Below are 9560 nucleotides of genomic sequence, written 5' to 3'. Positions count from 1 at the left end.
GGGTTTTGGTTAGTATTTGGGGTTAGTATTAGAATTACGGGGTTTTGGTTAGTATATGGGGTTAGTATTAGAATTACGAGGTTATGATTAGTATTTGGGGTTAGTATTAGAATTACGGGGTTATGGTTAGTATTTGGGGTTAGTATTAGAATTACGGGGTTATGATTAGTATTTGGGGTTAGTATTAGAATTACGAGATTATGATTAGTATTTGGGGTTAGTATTAGAATTACGGGGTTATGATTAGTATTTGGGGTTAGTATTAGAATTACGGGGTTATGATTAGTATTTGGGGTTAATATTAGAATTAGGGGGTTATGATTAGTATTTGGGGTTAGTATTAGAATTATGGGGTTATGACTAGTATTTGGGGTTAGTATTAGAATTACGGGGTTATGGTTAGTATTTGGGGTTAGTATTAGAATTACGGGGTTATGATTAGTATTTGGGGTTAGTATTAGAATTACGGGGTTATGATTAGTATTTGGGGTTAGTATTAGAATTACGGGGTTATGGTTAGTATTTGGGGTTAGTATTAGAATTACGGGGTAATGATTAGTATTTGGGGTTAGTATTAGAATTACGGGGTTATGATTAGTATTTGGGGTTAATATTAGAATTACGGGGTAATGATTAGTATTTGGGGTTAATATTAGAATTACGGGGTTATGACTAGTATTTGGGGTTAGTATTAGAATTACGGGGTTATGATTAGTATTTGGGGTTAGTATTAGAATTACGGGGTTATGATTAGTATTTGGGGTTAGTATTAGAATTACGAGGTTATGATTAGTATTTGGGGTTATTATTAGAATTACGGGGTTATGGTTAGTATTTGGGGTTAGTATTAGAATTACAGGGTTATGATTAGTATTTGGGGTTAGTATTAGAATTACGAGATTATGATTAGTATTTGGGGTTAGTATTAGAATTACGAGATTATGATTAGTATTTGGGGTTAGTATTAGAATTACGGGGTTATGGTTAGTATTTGGGGTTAGTATTAGAATTACGGGGTAATGATTAGTATTTGGGGTTAGTATTAGAATTACGGGGTTATGATTAGTATTTGGGGTTAATATTAGAATTACGGGGTAATGATTAGTATTTGGGGTTAATATTAGAATTACGGGGTTATGACTAGTATTTGGGGTTAGTATTAGAATTACGGGGTTATGATTAGTATTTGGGGTTAGTATTAGAATTACGGGGTTATGATTAGTATTTGGGGTTAGTATTAGAATTACGAGGTTATGATTAGTATTTGGGGTTATTATTAGAATTACGGGGTTATGGTTAGTATTTGGGGTTAGTATTAGAATTACAGGGTTATGATTAGTATTTGGGGTTAGTATTAGAATTACGGGGTTATGGTTAGTATTTGGGGTTAGTATTAGAATTACAGGGTTATGATTAGTATTTGGGGTTAGTATTAGAATTACGGGGTTATGGTTAGTATTTGGGGTTATTATTAGAATTACGGGGTTATGGTTAGTATTTGGGGTTAGTATTAGAATTAGGGGGTTATGATTAGTATTTGGGGTTAGTATTAGAATTACGGGGTTATGAGTAGTATTTTGGGTTAGTATTAGAATTACGGGGTTATGACTAGTATTTGGGGTTAGTATTAGAATTACGGGGTTATGATTAGTATTTGGGGTTAGTATTCGAATTACGGGGTTATGATTAATATTTGGGGTTAGTATTAGAATTACGAGGTTATGATTAGTATTTGGGGTTAGTATTAGAATTACGGGGTTATGATTAGTATTTGGGGTTAGTATTAGAATTACGGGGTTAAGATTAGTATTTGGGGTTAGTATTAGAATTAGGGGGTTATGATTAGTATTTGGGGTTAGTATTAGAATTACGGGGTTATGGTTAGTATTTGGGGTTAGTATTAGAATTAGGGGGTTATGATTAGTATTTGGGGTTAGTATTAGAATTACGGGGTTATGGTTAGTATTTGGGGTTAGTATTAGAATTAGGAGGTTATGGTTAGTATTTGGGGTTAGTATTAGAATTACGGGGTTATGGTTAGTATTTGGGGTTAGTATTAGAATTACGGGGTTATGACTAGTATTTGGGGTTAGTATTAGAATTACGGGGTTATGATTAGTATTTGGGGTTAGTATTCGAATTACGGGGTTATGATTAATATTTGGGGTTAGTATTAGAATTACGAGGTTATGATTAGTATTTGGGGTTAGTATTAGAATTACGGGGTTATGATTAGTATTTGGGGTTAGTATTAGAATTACGGGGTTAAGATTAGTATTTGGGGTTAGTATTAGAATTAGGGGGTTATGATTAGTATTTGGGGTTAGTATTAGAATTACGGGGTTATGGTTAGTATTTGGGGTTAGTATTAGAATTAGGGGGTTATGATTAGTATTTGGGGTTAGTATTAGAATTACGGGGTTATGGTTAGTATTTGGGGTTAGTATTAGAATTAGGAGGTTATGGTTAGTATTTGGGGTTAGTATTAGAATTACGGGGTTATGGTTAGTATTTGGGGTTAGTATTAGAATTAGGGGTTTATGATTAGTATTTGGGGTTAGTATTAGAATTACGGGGTTATGACTAGTATTTGGGGTTAGTATTAGAATTACGGGGTTATGATTAGTATTTGGGGTTAGTATTAGAATTACGGGGTTATGATTAGTATTTGGGGTTAGTATTAGAATTACGGGGTTATGATTAGTATTTGGGGTTAGTATTAGAATTACGGGGTTATGATTAGTATTTGGGGTTAGTATTAAAATTAACGGGGTTATGATTAGTATTTGGGGTTAATATTAGATTTACGGGGTTATGATTAGTATTTGGGGTTAGTATTAGAATTACGGGGTTATGATTAGTATTTGGGGTTAATATTAGAATTATGGAGTAATGGTTAGTATTTGGGGTATTGGTTAGTATTTGGGTTTTAGATCCATGTGAGGGGGGAACGTGACGGCATGATGTAGGAGGAATTCCATGCTTTCTCCACCCCTTTTTTCCGGCTGTTCCTGGTGAGTGAACCGCATGTTCTGAGACTTACTGCTTGAGGCGGTAATGCTGCTGTGGGATGCCAGCGGCGCTGTGGGTATTGCTAAGCCTGGGATCCAGTCTGCCTATCACTGAAATGAAGAAGCGTGTGAGAGGCGCTGCTGCCACAGGCACTTCTTGGTTATATAGAGGACTCTCTTTGTCGCTGCTATTATCCATCTGAATTTGAAGTACGTGACACAGTGGGAGAGATGGGGTATATACAACGGAGTTTGGCCCGTAATATAAATATTTGGGGTTAGTTTTAGATTTAGGGTCAGTATTTGGGGTTAGTATTAGATTTAGGGTCAGTATTTGGGGTTAGTATTAGATTTATGGTCAGTATTTGGGGTTAGTATTAGATTTAGGGTCAATATTTGGGGTTAGTATTAGATTTAGGGTCAGTATTTGGGGTTAGTATTAGATTTAGGGTCAGTATTTGGGGTTAGTATTAGATTTAGGGTCATTATTCGGGGTTAGTATTAGATTTACGGTCAGTATTTGGGGTTAGTATTAGATTTAGGGTCAGTATTTGGGGTTAATATTAGATTTATGGTCAGTATTTGGAGTTAGTATTAGATTTAGGGTCAGCATTTGAGATTAGTATTAGATTTAGGGTCAGTATTTGAGATTAGTATTAGATTTATGGTCAGTATTTGGGGTTAGTATTAGATTTAGGGTCAGTATTTGGGTTTAGTATTAGATTTAGGGTCAGTATTTGGCGTTAGTATTAGATTTATGGTCAGTATTTGGGGTTTAGTATTAGATTTAGGGTCAGTATCTGGGGTTAGTATTAGATTTAGGGTCAGTATTTGGGGTTAGTATTAGATTTAGGGTCAGTATTTGGTGTTAGTATTAGATTTAGGGTCAGTATTTGGGGTTAGTATTAGATTTAGGGTCAGTATTTGGGGTTTAGCATTAGATTTATGGTCAGTATTTGGGGTTTAGTATTAGATTTAGGGTCAGTATTTGGGGTTTAGCATTAGATTTAAGGTCAGTATTTGGGGTTAGTATTAGATTTAAGGTCAGTATTTGGGGTTAGTATTAGATTTAGGGTCAGTATTTGGCGTTAGTATTAGATTTAAGGTCAGTATTTGGGGTTAGTATTAGATTTAGGGTCAGTATTTGGGGTTAGTATTAGATTTAGGGTCAGTATTTGGGGTTAGTATTAGATTTAGGGTCAGTAGTTGGGGTTAGTATTAGATTTAGGGTCAGTATTTGGGGTTAGTTTTAGATTTAGGGTCAGTATTTGGGGTTAGTATTAGATTTAGGGTCAGTATTTGAGATTAGTATTAGATTTAGGGTCAGTTTTTGGGGTTAGTATTAGATTTAGGGTCAGTATTTGGGGTTAGTATTAGATTTAGGGTCAGTATTTGGGGTTAGTATTAGATTTAAGGTCAGTATTTGGGGTTTAGTATTAGATTTAGGGTCAGTATTTGGGGTTAGTATTAGATTTAGGGTCAGTATTTGGGGTTAGTATTAGATTTAAGGTCAGTATTTGGGGTTAGTATTAGATTTAGGGTCAGTATTTCGGGGTTAGTATTAGATTTAGGGTCAGTATTTGGGGTTTAGCATTAAATTTAGGGTCAGTATTTGGGGTTAGTATTAGATTTAGGGTCAGTATTTGGGGTTAGTATTAGATTTAGGGTCAGTATTTGGGGTTAGTATTAGATTTAGGGTCAGTATTTGGGGTTAGTATTAGATTTAGGGTCAGTATTTTTGGTTAGTATTAGATTTAAGGTCAGTATTTGGGGTTAGTATTAGATTTAGGGTCAGTATTAGATTTAGGGTCAGTATTTGGGGTTTAGTATTAGATTTAGGGTCAGTATTTGAGATTAGTATTAGATTTAGGGTCGGTATTTGGGGTTAGTATTACATTTAGGGTCAGTAGTTGGGGTTAGTATTAGATTTAGGGTCAGTATTTGGGGTTAGTATTAGATTTAGGGTCAGTATTTTTGGTTAGTATTAGATTTAAGGTCAGTATTTGGGGTTAGTATTAGGGTATGTGCACACACACTAATTACGTCCGTAATTGACGGTTGTATTTCGGCCGCAAGTCCCGGACCGAACACAGTGCAGGGAGCCGAGCTCCTAGCATCATACTTATGTACGATGCTAGAAGTCCCTGCCTCGCTGCAGGACAACTGTCCCGTACTGTAAACATGATTATACTACGGGACAGTTCTCCTGCAGCAAGGCAGGGACTTCTAGCGTCGTACATAAGTATGATGCTAAGAGCCCGGCTCCTTGCACTGTGTTCGGTCCGGGACTTGCGGCCGAAATACGTCCGTCAATTACGGACGTAATTAGTGTGTGTGCACATACCCTTAGATTTATGGTCAGTATTTCAGATTAGTATTAGATTTATGGTCAGTATTTGGGGTTTAGTATTAGATTTAGGGTCAGTATTTGGGGTTAGTATTAGATTTACGGTCAGTATTTGGGGTTAGTATTAGATTTAGGGTCAGTATTTGGGGTTAGTATTAGATTTAGGGTCAGTATTTGGGGTTAGTATTAGATTTATGGTCAGTATTTGAGATTAGTATTAGATTTAGGGTCAGTATTTGGGGTTAGTATTAGATTTAGGGTCAGTATTTGGGGTTAGTATTTAGATTTAAGGTCAGTATTTGGGGTTAGTATTAGATTTAAGGTCAGTATTTGGGGTTAGTATTAGATTTAGGGTCAGTATTTGGGGTTTAACATTAGATTTAAGGTCAGTATTTGGTGTTAGTATTAGATTTAGGGTCAGTATTTGGGGTTAGTATTAGATTTAGGGTCAGTATTTGGGGTTAGTATTAGATTTAGGATCAGTATTTGGGGTTAGTATTAGATTTATGGTCAGTATTTCAGATTAGTATTAGATTTATGGTCAGTATTTGGGGTTTAGTATTAGATTTAGGGTCAGTATTTGGGGTTAGTATTAGATTTACGGTCAGTATTTGGGGTTAGTATTAGATTTAGGGTCAGTATTTGGGGTTTAGCATTAGATTTAAGGTCAGTATTTGGGGTTAGTATTAGATTTAAGGTCAGTATTTGGGGTTAGTATTAGATTTAGAGTCAGTATTTGGGGTTTAACATTAGATTTAAGGTCAGTATTTGGGGTTAGTATTAGATTTAGGGTCAGTATTTGGGGTTAGTATTAGATTTAGGGTCAGTATTTGGGGTTAGTATTAGATTTAAGGTCAGTATTTGAGATTAGTATTAGATTTAGGGTCAGTATTTGGGGTTAGTATTAGATTTAGGGTCAGTATTTGGGGTTAGTATTAGATTTAGGGTCAGTATTTGAGATTAGTTTTAGATTTAGGGTCAGTATTTGGGGTTAGTATTAGATTTAGGGTCAGTATTTGGGGTTAGTATTAGATTTAGGGTCAGTATTTGGGGTTATCATTAGATTTAGGGTCAGTATTTGGGGTTAGTATTAGATTTAGGGTCAGTATTTGGGGTTAGTATTAGATTTAGGGTCAGTATTTGGGGTTAGTATTAGATTTAGGGTCAGTATTTGGGGTTTAGCATTAGATTTAGGGTCAGTATTTGGGGTTAGTATTAGATTTAGGGTCAGTATTCGGGGTTAGTATTAGATTTAGGGTCAGTATTTGGGGTTTAGTATTAGATTTAGGGTCAGTATTTGGGGTTAGTATTAGATTTAGGGTCAGTATTTTGGGTTAGTATTAGATTTAGGGTCAGTATTTGGGGTTAGTATTAGATTTAGGGTCAGTATTTGGGGTTAGTATTTAATTTAGGGTCAGTATTTGGGGTTAGTATTAGATTTAGGGTCAGTATTTGGGGTTAGTATGAGATTTAGGGTCAGTATTTGGGGTTAGTATTAGATTTAGGGTCAGTATTCGGGGTTAGCATTAGATTTAGGGTCAGTATTTGGGGTTAGTATTAGATTTAGGGTCAGTATTTGGGGTTAGTATTAGATTTAGGGTCAGTATTTGGGGTTTAGTATTAGATTTAGGGTCAGTATTTGGGGTTAGTATTAGATTTAGGGTCAGTATTTGGGGTTTAGCATTAGATTTAGGGTCAGTATTCGGGGTTAGTATTAGATTTAGGGTCAGTATTTTTGGTTAGTATTAGATTTAGGGTCAGTATTTGGGGTTAGTATTAGATTTAAGGTCAGTATTTGGGGTTAGTATTAGATTTAGGGTCAGTATTTCGGGGTTAGTATTAGATTTAGGGTCAGTATTTGGGGTTTAGCATTAAATTTAGGGTCAGTATTTGGGGTTAGTATTAGATTTAGGGTCAGTATTTGGGGTTAGTATTAGATTTAGGGTCAGTATTTGGGGTTAGTATTAGATTTAGGGTCAGTATTTGGGGTTAGTATTAGATTTAGGGTCAGTATTTTTGGTTAGTATTAGATTTAAGGTCAGTATTTGGGGTTAGTATTAGATTTAGGGTCAGTATTAGATTTAGGGTCAGTATTTGGGGTTTAGTATTAGATTTAGGGTCGGTATTTGGGGTTAGTATTACATTTAGGGTCAGTAGTTGGGGTTAGTATTAGATTTAGGGTCAGTATTTGGGGTTAGTATTAGATTTAGGGTCAGTATTTTTGGTTAGTATTAGATTTAAGATCAGTATTTGGGGTTAGTATTAGATTTAGGGTCAGTATTTGGGGTTTAGTATTAGATTTAGGGTCAGTATTTGGGGTTAGTATTAGATTTAGGGTCAGTATTTTTGGTTAGTATTAGATTTAAGGTCAGTATTTGGGGTTAGTATTAGATTTAGGGTCAGTATTAGATTTAGGGTCAGTATTTGGGGTTTAGTATTAGATTTAGGGTCAGTATTTGAGATTAGTATTAGATTTAGGGTCGGTATTTGGGGTTAGTATTACATTTAGGGTCAGTAGTTGGGGTTAGTATTAGATTTAGGGTCAGTATTTGGGGTTAGTATTAGATTTAGGGTCAGTATTTTTGGTTAGTATTAGATTTAGGGTCAGTATTCGGGGTTAGTATTAGATTTAGTGTCAGTATTTGGGGTTTAGTATTAGATTTAGGGTCAGTATTTGGGGTTAGTATTAGATTTAGGGTCAGTATTTTGGGTTAGTATTAGATTTAGGGTCAGTATTCGGGGTTAGTATTAGATTTAGGGTCAGTATTTGGGGTTAGTATTAGATTTAGGGTCAGTATTTGGGGTTAGTATTTAATTTAGGGTCAGTATTTGGGGTTAGTATTAGATTTAGGGTCAGTATTTGGGGTTAGTATGAGATTTAGGGTCAGTATTTGGGGTTAGTATTAGATTTAGGGTCAGTATTCGGGGTTAGCATTAGATTTAGGGTCAGTATTTGGGGTTAGTATTAGATTTAGGGTCAGTATTTGGGGTTAGTATTAGATTTAGGGTCAGTATTTGGGGTTTAGTATTAGATTTAGGGTCAGTATTTGGGGTTAGTATTAGATTTAGGGTCAGTATTTGGGGTTTAGCATTAGATTTAGGGTCAGTATTCGGGGTTAGTATTAGATTTAGGGTCAGTATTTGGGGTTAGTATTAGATTTAGGGTCAGTATTTGGGGATAGTATTAGATTTAGGGTCAGTATTTGGGGTTAGTATTAGATTTAGGGTCAGTATTTGGGGTTAGTATTAGATTTAGGGTCAGTATTTGGGGTTAGTATTAGATTTAGGGTCAGTATTTGGGGTTAGTATTACATTTAGGGTCAGTATTTGGGGTTAGTATTAGATTTATGGTTAGTATTGCGGGGTTTGTATTTATTCGTATTATGCGTGATCACTTTAGGACGTCTATATCCATTGTGTTCCTTATTTTTACTAGGAGCCTCCACTAAGGTCTTTAGCCCCCCAGGTGCAGCCGCTGTGATTGTGATGTAGTGGCGCGTCTGGGGCTATTGCTGCACTGTCGTCTTTCTCAAGCTTTATCCTCTATAAAGGACGTGACATCGACTCAAGGTCAAAGCCTGTGTCACGGAAAAGGGTGAGAGCCACTTGTGGATGACTGACAGAGGATGGGTTTGCCACAGGCGCAGTCATATTCTATGTGACCAGAGAAGAAAACAGACTCCACTGCGAGACCGATCCTCACGATCCTGCACCGGACAACATGGAAGCCATCAATAAGCATTGCCTCCATCTGCCGCATTTTTGCAAATTCTACTTAACCAGGTTTTAGTGATGTCCATCTCTGGGAAAGCTGGGTGATTACTCTTGTGGGAGCATTAAAACTGACGGGGGGGGGGGGGGGGGGTCACATAGAAACAGATATAAATAAAGACAGCGGAGTAGGAGTCCGGGACGGTGGCGATCACATGATCTGAGGGCATCTCTGATAACTTCACAGTGAAGATCGGAGGCTCCTTCCAGTAGAGATTTATGGTTTCCTTCTCTGGTCAGATTTCTGCTGACACCTACATTTTTCTGGGGATATTTTTATATTAGAGTAATTGTTCCTTAAAGGGGAGCTATGTTTTGGTCAATCTCTTTTTGTTAGAAGGATCCAGGACAATAAGCTGATCACTGGATGTCCCGTGACAAACCAAGCTGTAATCTGTGGGTGAACCAGACAGCAAGTGATCAATTCTCAT

This window comes from Rhinoderma darwinii, unplaced genomic scaffold (genome assembly GCF_050947455.1).
Source record: "Rhinoderma darwinii isolate aRhiDar2 unplaced genomic scaffold, aRhiDar2.hap1 Scaffold_966, whole genome shotgun sequence".
NCBI lineage: Eukaryota > Metazoa > Chordata > Amphibia > Anura > Rhinodermatidae > Rhinoderma > Rhinoderma darwinii.
The sequence above is the reverse complement of the archived record's forward strand: the minus strand, read 5'-3'. Positions refer to the sequence as shown.